Consider the following 17,794-nt stretch of genomic DNA (forward strand, 5'->3'; position numbering starts at 1 on the left):
CTTACTGAGGCTTAGCATTAGTAAAGATGGGTTTTAATCTGAATCAAGAGAAGAAATGTTGCTTGCCTCACAAATACTTTTTTCTTGAAGTATCCAGTTTCTTATTATTTTAGCAGTTGTCCATTTTGGAGCACGCTTGGTACTGTTTTGTGTTTGTTTTCAGTTCAGCAGTTGCAGGAGCATCTGCCTGTGCAATCTATGGGTTTTTCATTTGCATCTTTCGAGAAGTACGGACTTTGTATGGGATTTAATGGGATATGATCGTGTGTCTTTCCGGACCGGCTGGCCTGTGTAACTCTGAAATCAGGCAACAGACATGAGCAGAAACTTCTCACATACCTACACCAGCTTTTGTTTGTTCTTGTCTGCTGAGGACCTCGAGCGTTTTCATTTTAAAATGAAAGTGCATCACTTTATCCTCTGACTAATGAACCACCGTCTGCATAAATTCATTTGAAGGGGACATTATCTTCCTGTGTGAACTTTGGTGGGAAGTGCTTGCAGGCCATAAAGTGAATCATCCGTCTCCCTGGGCTGGAGCTGGAATCTCGACCTGTCTCCCTGACATCTCCCCTGGGGTGTTTAGCTCCCGGTCCTCCCTCTGGCATCCCGTCTCCTGTCGCTGTGCCTGGGCCGCCTCTGTCGTCTGTCCCCTTACCCGCTTGCCCTGGCTGGGGCTGTGTCTCCAGGTTCCTCCCTGCGTGACATCTCTGACATGGCGGTTTTGCTCTTTCATTCAGAGAGGGAGCGATTGCTGTCCCAGTCCCACCTCCCATCTTCGCTACATCAAGACCATGTTCGCAGGCCTGGACAAACGCAACCTCGTGCCTGGTCTGTGTCAAAACTGTTTTCTGCGCCTGTCACCTTGATTGTGTTACCTTTCTCCTTTGCATTCCTCTGCCAGTGCTTTCTTGTCTTTATGGCATTGGACCTAAGCTCTTTATCTTCTCTTTCAAGGCCCTGAAATCCCTGAGGGTTTTTGTCTCTCCACAGTCTGCCCCTTGTCTCTCCTTGTTATTGACATGTCAGCGCCGGGACGTTCAGCCCACGGTGCCTGATGGGGTAGATGCATCCGCCCCAGATCCAGGGCCGGGCTGCGCACTCTCGCTGGTGTGGTCCTTGTGCATCTGCTGAGGCATTTGGGCTCCAGAGGCAGGAGCGTGGCTGCCAGGGAGCCAGCCCAGCCAGCCGCTGAGCTGGGGCGGATGGGCACTCCCTGAGCCAGGGGCGGCCGGTGGCTCTGTGGGCACCAGCTCTGCCCCGGGTGGTCCTTTCTTCACCCTGGCTCCGGCCTCGCCTTGCTACTTTCAGGCAGAGCTGCTTAAATGTCTCTGCTCTGTGGTCCCACTCTCCAGAGTTGGATTTTTCTGATATGCGGTGTATTCTAGTGCCCACTCCTCTGGGCATGGGGGGTGACTGTATTCCCTGTCTTGCCGTGTTGTCTCATGTGGATGCTTTGGAAAGGAGCCAATCTGTAGGTCAGGGCAGCATCTTTCCTAGTATATATACTGCCAGCTCCAAGGCAGTACAAAGTATAATAATAATTATATTACGCTTTACATACGTGCTTTCGTACCAGCTTTTGACCATTTTAGAGCCTCCCGGGGGCGGGGAGGTGTGAAGAGTTGGGAGCAAGCGAGGTCAGAGTGAGAAGACCCTGGATTTTCCAAAGGCTTTGTTTTGTTTGTTTGTGTGCTTGTGAGTTTTTAAAGCAGCTTCTTCTTTCCACTCTTAATACAAGAATTAACATTACTTCAGCACAGTAAACCTTGATGCACAGTTCTTTTTTCATGCAAGCCCACATCGCTCTCAGCCTGCTTTGAAGGACCTTGGGTTTGCCTCCAGGAAAATCCAGAGGCAAGGTTTCCAGCTTATGCCTAACATTGGGTATTTGCAGTGGCGTGAGCAGAAGCAAGGGGAGGCCTTCCCTCCGGAGCAGCATATGTGGCTCGTGGGCGAGTGGATTGATCATGGCAGTGCTGAAGTGCTGGTTGGAAGGGGCGCCTGGAGGTCTAGTACAGCTCCTGCTCTTAACAGGACTGTTGCGAGCACTTGTGTTAAAATTCGTGTTAGAAGAGGGAGAAAAAAGTGATAGGATATAACCAAAGATATTCTTGTATTATGACCGAAGGAGCCTTAGGAAATGCTAATAGCGAGAGGAAAAGATGAAAGGTTTGTTGTGCCACTTCCTAGCAGCATTTCTCTGAGAATTTAAGAGAAAATGAATTCTGCTGAAGTGACCTTTTTTTCACCTCTCACTGGCTCTTGAAAAGCCTGTGCTCCCTGAGCCATCCCCGCAAACACTTACCTAAATAATGAAAAATCCAAGTGCACACGCTCCAAGGGATAGTTAAGCATCACAAAAAAAAAAAATTTCTCATTGCTGCTATTATGTTAGGGGGCAGTAGTTCCTAAGGAAAATTGATTTTTTTTTTCCCCATTTTTATAACTTTAAAATGCTCTCAATCTGTCCAGAAGGAAAATGTGATAACTCCTAAGTAACTAACTAGAAGCTTTCTTAAGCCGGAATATCTTTGTTGCTCTCTTTTTGCATACATTTTCCTGTGACTAAGATTTTTGTTGAAACTTAAAAATAATATTTAGAAAGAGAGAAAGTATCTGATCTTAGTAAGTCTTGTACTTTTCTGTAGAAATACAGGGTAAGCAAAGATGCTGTTTTTTAATTTAAAAATTAGGTGTACAACAGATAAAATGTGCGCTTCAAAAGAGGGAGTTCTGGAAAGGAAGTGAACTTGAGAAAAATGGGGAACTTAACAGGAATATTTTTTTTAGCCTTCCTTTTAGCACAAAATGTTCTTGTTACACTTGCTGACCCAGTTGTTTCATGGTTCTTTCAAAGCATACCTATTTTCTCTTTTTTTTTTTCTTTCTATATTCTTGCACAAGGAGTAATGTGGAACGTTTGCCTGATACTTGACATTAGATCAAACAGTCACATCACTGCCTTCCTAAAAGAGACTGTTTCTGAGTAATACTATTTCTTATGGTTTTTGAGAAAGGAGAACCAGTATTTTTCTGTTTTGGCAGATGAACAACTGTGAATGGCACCTTGCAATAAAATCAGCATTTCGGCGCTGTCCCTGTTGGGTCTTTTGTATTTATGGGGGAGGAATCCCTGATGACCGGGTTGTTTTCTGTGCAAACACTGGGAGAATGCTGGGACCAACAAGGTTGAGCTGACCTTACGTGCTGGCCTGTTCCCTGCTGCTGACTGTCATGTTTCAAAGGTTAAACTAACTGTGGATGAAATGTAATCACTAGTGCGCTGGATCCTCTCCAGATCACACTGGAGGAGTGCAATAACCAGCATTGTTAGCTTTGGGAGAGCAGGAGACAGAGGTCATTACCTGTGTGTGCCTGAGCATGAGGAACCAACTGCCTTTCCTGCTACCTCCCACATATGTTTATTTAAATCTTATCTGGAATTGTTATCCTGCTGGCCCCTGCTTTTCTTTTTTTTTTTTTTTTTTTTGTTTTAAAAAGGCTGTTTATTCTTCATACTGTAGTTCTGTATTCTGTATATATTGTATTCTTCACTGTAATTTTCATCCTTCTGTTGATTTCCCAGTTTCCTTGAGATCTCAAACCCTGCCATTAGATGCGATCTGGATCGATACTTGGGGAAGCAGAAAAGGCTGGAAGAAGAGTTGCTGCATTTTTAGACAACAGTCAAAAATAGGCCAGGGTAAATCAAACAGTACTTTTAAGACAGAGACATACTGCACCAACAGAGGAAAGATGATCTTGGTAAAGTTTCCTTCCTTCACTAGTGGGTAGCTAGGTAAAGAGCTGGTACAGTAGGAAGCTGGTGAGAGACAGAGAGCAAGCATGGGAGGAGGAGGTGGAACAGAAGCACCAAAGCGAAGATAGCATCTCTGAGAATTGATTTCCTGTTTCTTTCTGTGCTCAACCACTCATTTTCCCCAACTCCATCTCTCATTTGTGCAGTACTTTCAGTCCTCTGCGTTCAGATCTGCAGCAGGAGTCTGTTCCCAGCATCAGATAAAAAGGCTTTCTCGAAGGCACCAGAAGCGTGTAGCATATGGTGGGGAAGTACTGCTTATTGTCATCTTAGGGATTTCAAGGGTGACAGGCGGTAAAGCCAGTATTTTTTCTGCCTATTTAGCTTTTACACAGCCCGTCCTCTGAAACTGCCTGTACAATAACAATAGACTTAAGTGAGGAAGAAAAAATTGTGTGTCTTTTGAATTCCGTGGAAAGGTTCCTGCTCTATCAAAGCATGTTGTTTTCTTTATAAATCAGTGTATGGGTATGGCCTTGAAAACCAAGACATTTAGCAGCAATGGAGACTTTTTCCTGGAAAGAAGAGTGGGATGGATTGGGGGCTTCCATTTCAGAGCAAGTCAGACTTAATAGACCTGTAGAGAGGATTAGATTATTTTAATAATATATCTTCGTATGTGTTCCTGATTGTTATTCATAATTAACAGCTGGGAATAGGAATGCCTTTTCTTTTCCAGGATCAATCTGTATGGATTTTTCAGTTTATGCATTTTGTGGTAGTTTCTGAAGAAGCCCTGACAAGAACCAAGGTCTGTATTGGTTTGTAGGAAGGTCAGCTCTGTCCTGAGAAGCTTAGTGTAAGTCGGTTATGATGTGGGGAGAAGGTAATGCCATTATCCTTGTTAGCCCACCTTCACCAGACTCTCTCAGGATCGTAATCACAAGCAGACCCAGCTCCTTATGAGTGTTTCAATCTGTTGCCCACCTCCTATACTTCAAGAGTAGAATGATACTTTCTGTATTCCTGAGTCTTCATGAGATCTCTTCTCTACTTCAGTGTATGCGAGACAAAACAAGGTGTTCTCTTCCTATTTATTTTTCTTATGAAATTCTTATTTTTGAAAAACCTTTCTTTCCTTGACCATTTTTTTTCTTTCTCTCTGTGCCAGAGCACTGGAGATGCAGAAGAACTGGGCAAAGCCACTAGCGACTGTCTTACCCTTGTGAAACCCAAGTTGCAGTCTTGTGGCTTTCACCTTACACTTTGTCTACACTAGATTTCTTCTTAACTGTTCAAAGAGCAGTTTGGTTTCTCCAACAACCTTAAAGTAAAATGCTTCAATATCCACTTTCATAAACGTTCCTGGATTTTTAGCATGCCAAGCAGCATCTGGATTGGGCATAATTTCTGTATGAATGGTTTTTACTCTGCTGGGATAACTATTCTAATGTCTAGTATTTGTGGCCCAAAATTTTGCTTAACTGTATCAAAGGGAGCACTGCGGACATTGTGGAAGTCTTTATTTGGAGAGATTTTCAACAAAAGCATTTTTAATGTGAGACAGGATGTGGACCCAAACTGCAGTCATAGAGGAGGTAGATCAGCATGAGTAGTGAAGATGCCCTGATCTGTTTGTGATTTTCCTGTCAGTTTTTCCTATCAATTTTCTGGTGTATGTGAAGGTCTTCATTCCAGGGACCTTCTGCCAGCTCTGCTGAGTTACCTTAGGAACAAGAAACCAATTTCCTCCACCTCCCAGGTGTTCAGTCAGCTGCCCAGAACTGGGTCCATGCCAGTCCCAGCTGAGGGAAGACTTGTGAGTCAGGTGCCTGCCCCTATGTAAAAATAACTAGAATTCCTCAAAAAGATAAAGGCTATTAGCATTTTTAAGAAGGTCTGGCCATGTTGTGTCTTTCTGCACAAGCAACAGCAGTTAAGCAGCAAGTCCTGACAGGGTTTCTGTTTTGCTGGAATATCATAGTGATGAGGGAACATAGGACACACAGCTTGGAATAGCCTTGCTTAGAAAAGACCTTTGTAACTGAAATATGGCATCTGCTTGGATTAAATACTTGAAGATTTTTTTTTAATATTCTGAACTGATCATCTTGCCCTTTTGTTTAGACTGTTCTGATATTTTTAGTAGAAAAATACTGAAAATACTAGAAAATTAGAACAGTCACTAATGGTAACCTACTGCCCATAACTACCAAGCAAAGATCATGTTGTTTTCTCTCTTCAGTGTAAAGGCCAACTGCACTGAAGTAGATCATTTCATGTGATTACTACCTGCATCCATCTTCGTATTCAGACTGGCTGATGGCTATAAATACAAACACTTAAGTGTTTCTCTAAATGGTGGTAGACTGAATCTCTGAACTTTGATTTGTTTTTCCTTCTCCTCAGTATAAGGGTTCAAGATCAGCCTGACGTACAACAGCATCTTGTGCTTCCCGTTCTTGTAGATTTACGTAGCACATATGTGTGCACGTTGTGGCCACGAGTAATTTTTCTTTTTAAAATCCGCTTTCTTCTTCACTATGTTCCTTATACCTTTCACTGTATTTTCCTTCTGTGAATTTATGAAGGCATGTTTATGCCTGAGGGCTATTTTGGATAAGAAGGTATCTTTAAAATAACAATCCTAGAAGAGGGGCTTCTACTCTGTCTTCTGTCCATTCGCCGCCTTTGTCTCCCAGGTCATGTATGCAACAAAAATAATAGGAGCGTCATGGATACCATTGGTGCACAATATCTACTCTATACCATTGGGCTGTTTTTACTCTTGGATTTGTCCTGATGTCAGTATGTTGGTACAGATGTCCTCAGGGGATGTCCATATTGTATAACTAGATGTCTGCCTTATGTCTTTCCCCTTTCAGATGTGTTTAATGTCTTCTTATTTTTGCAAAGTCACCAGGTAGCAGAAGGCATTTGCAGAACGTTTTATGGCAAACCTTTCGTGGAGCCTTGATAACAGGATTTCCATGTCATACCATATATTTGTATCTGGACACAGCTGTAGGTTGTCCTTTTATACTGTCCCTCAGACTCTGCTGAGCTGTTTTTCTGGACTTTCTCTGCACTTCTTGCTGAGATGAATCAGTTGGCTGTGGATGCATATGCTTGTGAAATTCCATCCTTACAGAAGCTAAAAGGTTTAGTTGCTATATGCGTGCAAAAACCAGGTAAGAAATGTTGTTGTGTTAAAGAAAGGCCTGATTCTTCATCCAGTGTCAGGTTCCTGTATTTTGCGCTAGCAATGGGCGGTGCACAGAGCACAACTAGCAAGCTGAAATGTTCTCCTTGTGCCACAGCATTCCTCAGAAATTTCTTCTAGCTCATGGATATTTCATAGCAGGGCAGTTTACTGTTCAATGAAGAAAGAAAAAGACCTGCTTTGGATTTGAGTATATAGAATTCTTTATTGTGTAAGACAAAATTGTGGCAAATTTTCTCGTTTTAGCCCAGAAAGTTTTGACTTCTACCTCTTTATTGTCGACATGTTCTTATGAACTTCTGTGTCTCAATTTTGCGTTTGGTCCTTGTGATTAAAGTATGCCTAGACTTGTTTCAGGATAAAAATCCTTTGTTAAGCTTCTGGTAAGCAGTATAATAAGACTTTTTTCCTGTCTTGAGAGTGAGTGAATGAGACGTGTATGGGAGAAGATGGGGACTGGGAAGAGAAGGCAACCTTCTCATGTAATTACATGAGAATATTTGCGGCATGTGCGTTCTCTGCAGGACACTTTTAAATGCAAGTAAAACTATGAATCTTGTGTTTGTCGAGCCTAGCAGTACATGTTAAGTCTTCTAACTGAAATCTGTACAACAGGTTTAAAAAATCGTTATTAGGCCTTTAAAATGTCACAAAGATTCGAAGGGGAAGAGGCCAGTTTGCCTTTCTAAAATACGTTGCGTTCAGGGATGTGTTATTTCAGGAGCTTGTCCAAGTCGCTGCACTGTCACAGCTTCATTGCTTCCAAGGTCACTTCAAGTAGGAGCAGTTTTTTATAACTACACAGTAAACTCAAGATGGCTTAATGGAAATGATTTCTTCATGTGTCAAAATGACCCCTTTGTTTCTCATTTTACTCTTTTGTTGCCTGCAGCTAATCTGCTTTTTGGGTTATCAGATCCAAGCATCTTACAATGCTGACTCTAGCAGCGGCATTCAGCTGGAATGCTGCCTTTTGTTTACTGGTTTCACCAGGCCTCCAGTGCTTTCTTTGGTCATCTGGTGGCTCCACTAATGTGATTTGCACTCCCAGGCTCTGCAGGTAGTCATGGGCTTTTATAAGGGAATTAGAGGAAGGCCTGCCACCCTGGTTGCTAATGAATCCACAGGGTATTTCTTGTTGTTTGTGTTTTGTTTTTCCAGCTTTTTTTTACTTTTTTTTTTGAAGGCAGACCACAATCTTTTTGCAGTTTTATGGAATTTTTCTCTTCTCTGCTCAGAATTCTGTTCCTGAAGTAGCTTTACCTGGCTGTAGTGACATTCATTTTGCTTTAAATCAAAGTACCAAATTCTATTGATCAGAATATGCATTTGGGATTTTCTCAGGATTTGTAAATAAATACGGAAAAGTAGATGGCTACACAAATACTCAAAACTTCTTTATTACAATAAATAATAAACAAAAATTGTTCCTGGCACTATTGGATGTAGTGAGGAGAGACAAACCTCCACCTTTGTGAAAATTCTTTGTATTAAAATAGAAAATGTTGGTATAAGTAGGGAAGCTGAAGTGTTTTGCTAACGAGGCTGCAGCTGGAATTGTAAAATTTTGCAAGCATGCCAGAAGTAGATGCAAGTTTAGAAACACCGTCAGCACAGTCTTATAATTTGGAGACAGTGAAGGACATAGTCAAGTAATTATTCTATTACAGGTTTTGCAAAAGCACACAGATCTGTAGGTATACTGGAGATTTTATTTTTTTTTTTTAGTATGAAAAGAATATAGTCAAAAGAGAATTTATGCTCAAATGTCTTCTACTCTTTTTCCTAAAGTAGAGGAGAGTTTCAGTCTCTGAGGAGTTGAGTAGAATGTCAGATGCTGAGTAAGATGCCATTCCTTCTTATATCCACAACCTCTTACTTAAGTATCCTTGTGGATTTGATTGAGGACTAATAGAGTGATTAGGATTTTTTTTCAGATTAGCCCTGCAGTTTTGTTAGGGCTGGTATTTGGCTTGCACAAAAACAAGCACAATGTCAATGTTTTTAAAGCTTCCACTAGTCTAATTAAGATTTGACCTACAGTGACAGGATCTGCATATCTTTTCATAAAATACTTTTCATCCATTTCTGTTGTTTCAGAATGGGAGATACCAAATCTGTGATAAAAGCAAAATCTGAAAGGACTTTGGAAACAAATGGTTCCTTTCAAAGCAAAAATAGATAGTATTTAATATATTCTTACTGGTATTTACCTTAGGAGCAAGTCCATCTCTTTATCCAAGTCTGAAGAATTTAAAGTGGCAAGAGTTGTGCCACTGATATGTGGTTTATAGGGTTGAGTCTTAAGAGTAGAAGAAAGCTTTAGAAAAACTGACGTACACAGGCATGTTTCAGTGCACTTGCTTTGTGCTATCCTGCGGTGTTGAATCTGTACGATTTATCTGTGATGTTTGGAGGAGGTGTATGTTTCCTTTATATGTATGTGTGTGTTTATATTTTTAACATGTTAACTGAATATCGGAGCATTAATTTGTGTTGAAAGAACGTCAGTAAAGTTGTTGAGTTGTTTCTATTTCAGGAAAAATCACGTAGAAATTCAGGTCCAGAGTTTTTAATAATAGACATATAAAGCAAGAGTATATCGATTGAGTTTTACTGGGCTGACTGCAGCACTGAAGGTCCTTGTGACCCAGAAGTTTGTGACCCATGAAATCTCCATTTTCCTTGTATTGGTAACGTACCTTGAAGTACAGAGTACTGAAAAATGCATCCTGTGTGACCTAGCACATTGATCATCTGCAAATGGAAAATTATTTTGGGCTGATAGCTAAAAATGTGTTTAATACTAGTAAATATAAAGTATAGGCTTAAATTATATTCTCAAGTAAATGTTCCCTCAGCACAAATTCACAAGGCAACCACTGGTACTTACAGGTATGAATAAGATCTGCTGTATTTTTCTTTAAAATGATGATTTCAGATGCTTGGCTGTTTTGCTGATTCAGCTTCATCAGCTTGGATGCCAGTGAGCAGAAATCAAAATTTTTCTTTGCAAATTGTAATTGCATCTGATTGAAGGAGATGAATGGTGGTGAGGAATTGGGCAGAGTTATTTCTAAAAATGGTAAATAGCCAAGGTTCCTGAAAACGAGCCTGTAACACACACACACACCAGCAGGCAGATTTTACAGCTCTGTCCAGAGCACAGAAGGAAGATAAATCATGGCCATCCCCCTCTCATTTTTGAAATGGTTCAACCCTGGGGTTTAGCTGAAGGACTTAAGGAGTTTTTGAAGTGCAAATAGGCTGGTGAAGGGTAAACCTTTTCAGAGTTTCATTTAGATGGATTTTTTTTTTTTTCTATGTGGATTTCTGGCACCAGCTGAGATCTGGAAGGCCACAGGATTTTTTTGTTTTTGATCAATCAAGCAAGCAGGACTTGCCATGGGGGTGTACATTCTCTGCATACATATTGATCCTATTGTGTTTAAAAGTAGTTAATTTAATCGGGGCTTTTGAAACCTTCCCTGGTAAGTCTTGCATTAATGGAGCTGTCATTTCAAGGTCATGTTTCAGTGTCAATAACTTAATGGTAATGACAGAAGTTACCTGTAAGTTTAATATCAATACTTGAGTTATTCCATGTTAAAATTGCATTGAATGAGAACTAATTTTACGTATGTGCGAGTAAACATGTTCAGTTTCAATTGAAAATGTTGCTCTCAGTAAATGAGAGATTTTTCAAAGCAGTCTGGTGTTAGTAAACACATTAATACCAACGATTGTGTTACTGCTGTTTGGATCAGTACCCTTGGCCTGCTCTGTTCCATAGGGGGTTTGACTCCAAGAACCCATTTTACACCTCGTCTCTTCTGGCAAAATGGTTGTTATGTCAGAGTTTTTATTCAGGGCTCTTTCTAGTAGTTTTGACCTTTTACCTCACACTTTGTCTTGTTTAAAAGCAGCAGCGTGCAGAAGATGGATTGCATATTAACTATAAACACTTCTCTCTACTGTGGTAAATATTTGGAGATACAACATGTAAAGACTGTCTGTATGAGAAGATGCCCATCTGAGTGCAGAGTGTAGATTTTACGAGGCAGGATAAAGATTACTGCATTTTTGTCCATATCTGATGCCAAGATCTTCAAGTATTTCAGATAAAAGCATTACATATTTTCAAGGTTTTTTTCCTGTGAGGATGGTAAAACATGTTATTTGCTCCTTTAATTTGATTGGGTTGGAAGGAGCTTCAGAAAGTTATCCTGGACGTGGTGACACTCAGTCAGTGGCGAAAATCAGATTCAGATACCATGGCAGAATGTGCCTATAAATCTCCCAAACTCTATTTTCTCGTTGCTTTTCTTCCTGGCCGTTGCGGCATGCCTTGAGTCCTGCCACTTGCCGAGGACTGGGGTTTCAGAGTGATGTGGACTGAGCAGGCTGGGGTGTGAGCTGGAAAGCAGTCTTGCAAAACAACTCTTTCAATCGTGCACCGCTAACTATCCTCTGTAGAGTTTCCTACCTGTGTCTTCCTCAGTCGAATGGGATTTTATCAAAGGTTTCAGTGCCAGATCACTTGGTGGCTAAGAATGCAAGAGGGACTCTAAAGGTGGTCTGGGGTCCAGAGTTGTGATCCTCTTTAGGAAAGACCAAGCTTGATTGGTTGTTAGTTTAATTCCATGTATTGGATGTCCAAAATGGTACTGCATGGCATAGTATAGGAAAAGCACCTATATTTAAAAATGATGAATTTATACCTTACTTCTGTGTTTATGGTCTGGTGGTATGATGTTGCGTGTGTGATGAGACTGCAATAGAAAGATTCCAGATCAGGATAGGGACCTAAAATCTTAACTCATCACAATTTAATAAGTATGGCTAAATACAATTAACAGATAAGGCTAGAGAAGTCATGTTGTGATTTTTCCCTGACTTCACACTGAACAGAAGATGTCTGGTTAATAGGCCCCCTATCTTGGTCTTTGTTTTACAGCTCTAGCTTTTGTGTCCATTAAACTCACATGCTGTCAATCTCATGTACTGTAGTGATGGTTGTTTCCTGTAGTGTTTGAAAACTGAACATGAGATGCTGTTTAAAGCTTTGCTGAGAGAGAAGGGAATTCTCACTGCGGACAAGGGATTCCCAGCATTTGTGGCATCACTTTTGTGAGTATGTCACTGGGAGATGCTAATATGACCTTTCCTTTGTTAAATAAGAGATTTCTAGCACCACCCAGGACTTCCTCTCTCTTCAACAAGTCCCGTTGCACAGACTGTATAGAGCATATTTCAAGTCAGCAGTTTTTGCCTCAGGCATAGAGTGCAGATCTTCATTTAGAAACAGACATCGCTCTGTAGATGGGTACGTGGGTGTTGGCTGGAAAATCTATCACTCTAATTTAAATTTTTTCTAAATGGTGTGTGCTCAAATGTCAAAACAATGGGGGGCTGTTACTTGCAAATTACAGATTTATCAAGCAGCCGCGACATTAAAGTAATCTTGCTGCGGTTACAGTTTGCTTTCGTCAAGGGCACAGGCTTGAAGATGACTCTGAATTCCGGTAGAATTTAACAGAGCAACAGCTGGTCTGTAGGATGTGTAGATTTTAACAAGGTAATGTTTTTGTTTTGGCGAAGGACTTGTGTGACATGCTGCTGAAACTGTTCCAAAGTGCCTTCTTCCTCCATTCAAGTCTGTAGGGATCCTGAGACAGTTTTTGTGTGAAATTTCTCCACTCTCTCTGAACTTCTTAATTTTTATCACAGGTAAATGGTACAGAATTCTTACATGGGGTGTTAGGAAAAAAAAAAAAGAAAATAAAAAGGCCATCAACACCACTAACTACAGCTACAACAAAAGAATACTCTTTTTGGCCTTTAATTGTGTCAGATTCCTGTTCTCTGCAATTGTTTTTGGCTGGTCTTGTTTTTGTTTTTTGTTGTGTTTTTTTTTTTTTTTTTTTCACTTGAGAGAGGTTTATGGTGCCGTGTCGGTCAACAGGATAACCCTGTCTTAGGGTTGAAGTTGTATTTCTCCCTGAGTTCCTATAGGTGATGTTATCTTTTGTTCACTCAGCAGTATGGTCATTCCTAAGAGCATCTGTCACTTTAGGCATTGTAAGATGGATGAGTCTCAAGTGAACTGCTGGTTGAAGCAAATGGTGAAAATAAGAAAAGACAAGGGGGTTGGGGGTCTTCAGAGGGGACAGACAACAAGGAAGCACTGTTAGAAATCAAAAGTAAGCCAGGCGGTAATGGGAGAAAGAGCCAAGATGGATCACATGCTAGCAGATCCCACAGGTCTTGGAAACGAAGATTGGTGGCAAATGAATTCTGAAGAGATCTTCTGTGCCTTCACAAAAATGCCACTGATTTGTTTCCTCTTCCATTTGCAAATAAGGGAGGATCAGAAGGAGATGATCTGAACACTAGATGAAGAAATTGTATTTTTGTCACATTGTGTTGTAAGGTTGGGGCAAATTAATGTTGCCACTAATCAGAGAAAGAGTTGGTGATGTCTTTTGCATCTTCGATATTGCATGAGAATCTGTTGGTACTGAGCGGGCACGTAACAATACAAAATCAAACCAGCATATTGGCAGTGTAGCTTTTGGAAAAAACAGTAAACTTAAAATTTGCAGCTGTGTTGGTATTTCAGCAATATTTCAGTATTTAATGTTTTTAAAAGAGGGAAGATTCACTACATGATCTTTGATTTAGCTGGACTAATTGCATTAGACATTTTAACAGAAAGAAAATGATGTAAAAAATCCATACCTCAAACCCCAAGAAAACTCCCCCTAAGCCCCTGATGAGCAAATCCATACACACCCACACACCCACCCTGCCCCCCTCACCCCCCCCCTTCCCCCAGGCTGAGCAAAGGTCTGTGTTTGCAAAAGCAGCCGGCTAAGGACAAAAGGCACTTACAGCCCAGTGTGTGTCAAGGTTTGGGAAGGGTCCAGGAGGATCTTGGCTTGAAAAATTATTTTGTCACACTATTGGCATTGGTCCATAAGGGGAAGCACTGGTTGAAAGGCGAAGAAATTAAGATGATTAGAAGCTTTAAAGCTTCACAAATGGTAGAGTATCTCGCTTCTCAATGGATGTAAATAATAGATGAAAGACTGAGAGTGACAACAAAGGATCAGGGCGTTTAAGAGAATGTGTGCAGCCTGAATAGAGGTCTGTGGCCTAGGGCCAAAGGTCTTAGCTTTGAGTGTAATTAGAAGAAAATACAAAAATGTCATTACTAGCAGGTGAAATGTTAAGCACGTGTCCGAAAAATAGCAATTTCAGAGCCAGGAGCTCTAGGAATTGGATTACTGACATTCTGCAATCATTGAAGTCTCTGCAGAGCCCTACAGTTTGGTCGGGAGCTGTGTGCGTTAACCTTGTTGACCATCTGCGATGGATTCCCTGTCAGCATGGCGGGGATGCGCGGCGCAGTGTAGCGGCGGTGGTCTCTGGCAATAGAGTCGTTTAATGTCTTTCCTTGGAACAAAATCATCCTACCCAAAACCTTTCCTGAGTCAGAGGTGAGGGTTATAGCTGCTCTCTTAAATAGGCTGACTTTTAAAAATGAGAGGAGGGGAGGAAGCTTAAAGCTATATTGCTTTTCATTTTAAAACCTGGGTTTTGAATTCCAGGCGCACAGCTGAAAGAGTTGCGTGCCTTCTGGTTTTGACAGCAGGCCCAAGGCTGTGGACTCAGCTTTAAGCCTAAAATCCTATTTGTGAGCAGCAGGGAAAATTCCTTTAAATCTTTTGGCAAAATATTGTCCATTTGTATTGAGAAACCAAACCAGCTTGTGTGCCTAAGACAGTCTTGTCGAAGTCCAGTCAATGATAACTTAATTTAAAGCTTTTCCTGAGTTACTCTTCTGCTTGCTGCTTGCTACACCATTGTTGTCGTTCTGTGGGGTATTTCAGGTGTATTCCTTTTATAAACTGCAGTTTCTGTTAAAAATGTTTTCACTTAAATACCTTAATGAGGTATCAGATAGGAGACCAACCAGCTAATTCTGATTTCATTTTGAACATTGTTCTCTGGTTTAGCGTAGATAACTGCTCACCTGTTTAGTCTGTAAAATAATTACTTCTACATTATAATCTATATTTTATGTTTCTGTCACAGTTAATTTTCTCATATTGATGTGCTAAGTTCCTAATATTTCACATAATGACTTCAGTGCCAAAAATGATTCTGTGACAAACTTGTACTTTACTTCTGGTAGAATGCAGAGAAGCAGCCACACAGCTTCAACCAAGTATTCCTATAAACAAAAAGATGCTTTTTTTTCAGTGGTCAGCCCTCCTTTCCCCACTTGTAGGTTTTGTAGGCTTGTTACAAACTACGTGCTGGCACGAGACATTCTAATTTTTTTTCTTGCTTCTTATTTTTCAGGTGTTCAGGAGCTTTCAACAACTTCGCAGCAAGGCTTCACAGACTCTTAGCTTCACATCCTTTAATCATGACTGCATTTCAGACAGGTTAAAGGGAATCTGAGAAGGTACTGTACTTGCCTTTTCTAACAGACAATACACTGTATGTTTGTGTTCAGTATCTATGCTTTCGTTTCTATTGAAGGCATTTTAGGAACAGTGTGGACTGTAAATAATGACTTTATTTTTACTTGGCCATGTATGTCTAAGTTCTTCAAAAATCTTGAGATCCAGTTCATATAATTAAACAACCTTCACCGAAGAGGGCAGATTTGTTCTTCCATTTTTTCTTATCTGTCCACAATGAGGTCAACTTCATTATTTAATGACAGTTCTTTTGAAACTGTAACAATTTTCTTCTGCTATTTTACTTAGAAGCACTGAAAATACCTAAGCAACTAGCTAAATATATGTTTTGTGCACTTGGAGAGTGAATGTTTGTTTGTTTGTTTGTCCTCTCAAAGGATTTAAAACAAATGGGAAGAAGAATGCAGATCTTTGTAATGATCAGGATAGATTTGTGCTTCCAACTGAGATTCTCACACATCTTTTTTCCTGACTTCTAAAAGAGGGGGAGGCTTGTCTCATTATACAATATTGGGCTCGCATATTTTGTCGTTGCATTTAAATAGCCAGCGTACCCAAAAGGCTGAAGATCTATTCCTGCTTTATGACCTGTTGTATCCCTGGGGCAAGGGCAGCCGCTGAGCAGAGCAAGGGGGTCATGGCCACAGCCCAGGTTCTGAGCGGCGCTTACGGGTTTCCAAAACCTGCCTGCAGGAACGTTTTTCTCCGCAACATCTGGAACATGGTAGAAGTCTGGAAGAGGGGGGAACCTCTAGAATTCTGCTTCACCAGGTGCCAGGAGGAAGCAACATTAGCCTTTTTGATGGGGGGGAGGCAGATTCTGTGGCCCTGAAGTTAGGCTAAACAATTGCAGAGGTCAAAGGACAGCTGAGTGCGGTCAATGAGACACCCTGGGGTGTATTTTGTTACTTAGTAAAAGGAGCAGCATCCTAAAACCCTAAAGGATTCTCTTGAAAATCTGTGTTGTGAAAAGGTTTTATGAGTCTGATGGCAAAAAGTGCTGATTTAGCTAAGGAATGCTTGCTTTTGTCTAAATGAAAGGCTAATCCTTACCAAATGTTGGCAGCTATTATAGTGCAGTCAATGTGGGTCTGAAAGGACAGTTAGAGTAGAAGTGTACTTTGGGATCTCAAATGTTTATCATTTTAATGGTTCTGTAACTGAAAAGACTTCTGAACTTTCACCTTTGATCCTAAAATTTATACCACGAGCAAAATATTTGAAAATATAAAGTAAAATGTAAAAACCTTCACTTATAAATCAAAAGACTTTTTTCCTTAGGGAGCTGCGCCTGCCTGGTTACTTCATATCCCCTGACAAATTTGCTTTAGATTAGCAGGATACTGCCTAGTTTAAACTATAACGTCTTTTAGTCTGCTAACACTTACTAATTGGTTGAAAAAATGTGGTTTTTTTTCTGGTCTTGAGCAATTTTTACAGTTCTTGTTTCAATGCTCAAAAAAAAATTTTTAAACAATAGGTTTTGAGTAATTAATTCCTATAATTTCTTTAGCATTATCTTTCTTTAAAGCAACAGCTTATTAACACTTAACATTTGTCATAGAAACAGATAAGAAATCAATGTCAGAGCCAAGACCTTGTAAATAACCCAAAAGGAAATGTAATAATGGCTGTCTTCACCAGAGAGGTGGTGGGGGAAGGACTGGGCATGTGGCAGAAAAGGTTCAGTGCTTTTTGTTTTCCTTTGGAAGGGGGGGGTTGCTGCAGGATACAACCCGGGGCCTCCGACTCTTTGGCCTTACTGTCTTACACAAACACTCATTGTCGAATTAGGAAGAAAAAGATACTCAGGAGCCAGCGGTGGCGGCATTTTTATAGTGACTAACTCGGTGTTTCATCGTAATCTTTAAAGAACACCATTAAAAGAGTGAAAAAGAATAAATTGCATCATTTTCAAGGGGAAAAAAATGAGCAAAGAAGTTGGCAAGCAATTCTTTTTTCTTTTTGAAAGAAACGTGCTTGCAAAATGCAGCCCTCCAAAGAGCTTAATTTTTAAACTCTGTAGAAGTACTCTATACAGATGCTTAGCATTGATTTATGTCAAGGTTAAGGCACCTTTAAACAAATAAAGTTGGGAATGGATAAACCTACTAAAATACAAATCGCCTATTAAACACAGAAGATGTTTGTATAGCATTCAGGTTGCTACAAAACTGACACATCTTGAAATTCTCCTGATAACCTCTTCTAAACTCATCAGGAAATGACACCATGTGTGTTTGAGGGGTACACAAGGGAGTGGCCAGATAGGATAGAGATGGAAGGTCAGGCCTTAACTTTGACTTTCTAGGC

General features: G+C 40.6%; 1 protein-coding gene across 1 annotated transcript in view; it reads left to right on the plus strand.

Annotated features, from left to right (window-relative positions):
- Window positions 1-15,402: 15,402 nt before the first annotated feature.
- Window positions 15,403-17,794, plus strand: part of GREB1L (GREB1 like retinoic acid receptor coactivator) — a 79,979-nt gene continuing 77,587 nt past the window's right edge. Inside the window, exon 1 of the mRNA XM_086608600.1 lies at window positions 15,403-15,462. The gene's annotated coding sequence lies outside the window, so the exon portion shown is untranslated. The remainder of the gene's footprint in view (window positions 15,463-17,794) is intronic.

This window comes from Tauraco erythrolophus, chromosome 3 (genome assembly GCF_009769465.1).
Source record: "Tauraco erythrolophus isolate bTauEry1 chromosome 3, bTauEry1.pri, whole genome shotgun sequence".
NCBI lineage: Eukaryota > Metazoa > Chordata > Aves > Musophagiformes > Musophagidae > Tauraco > Tauraco erythrolophus.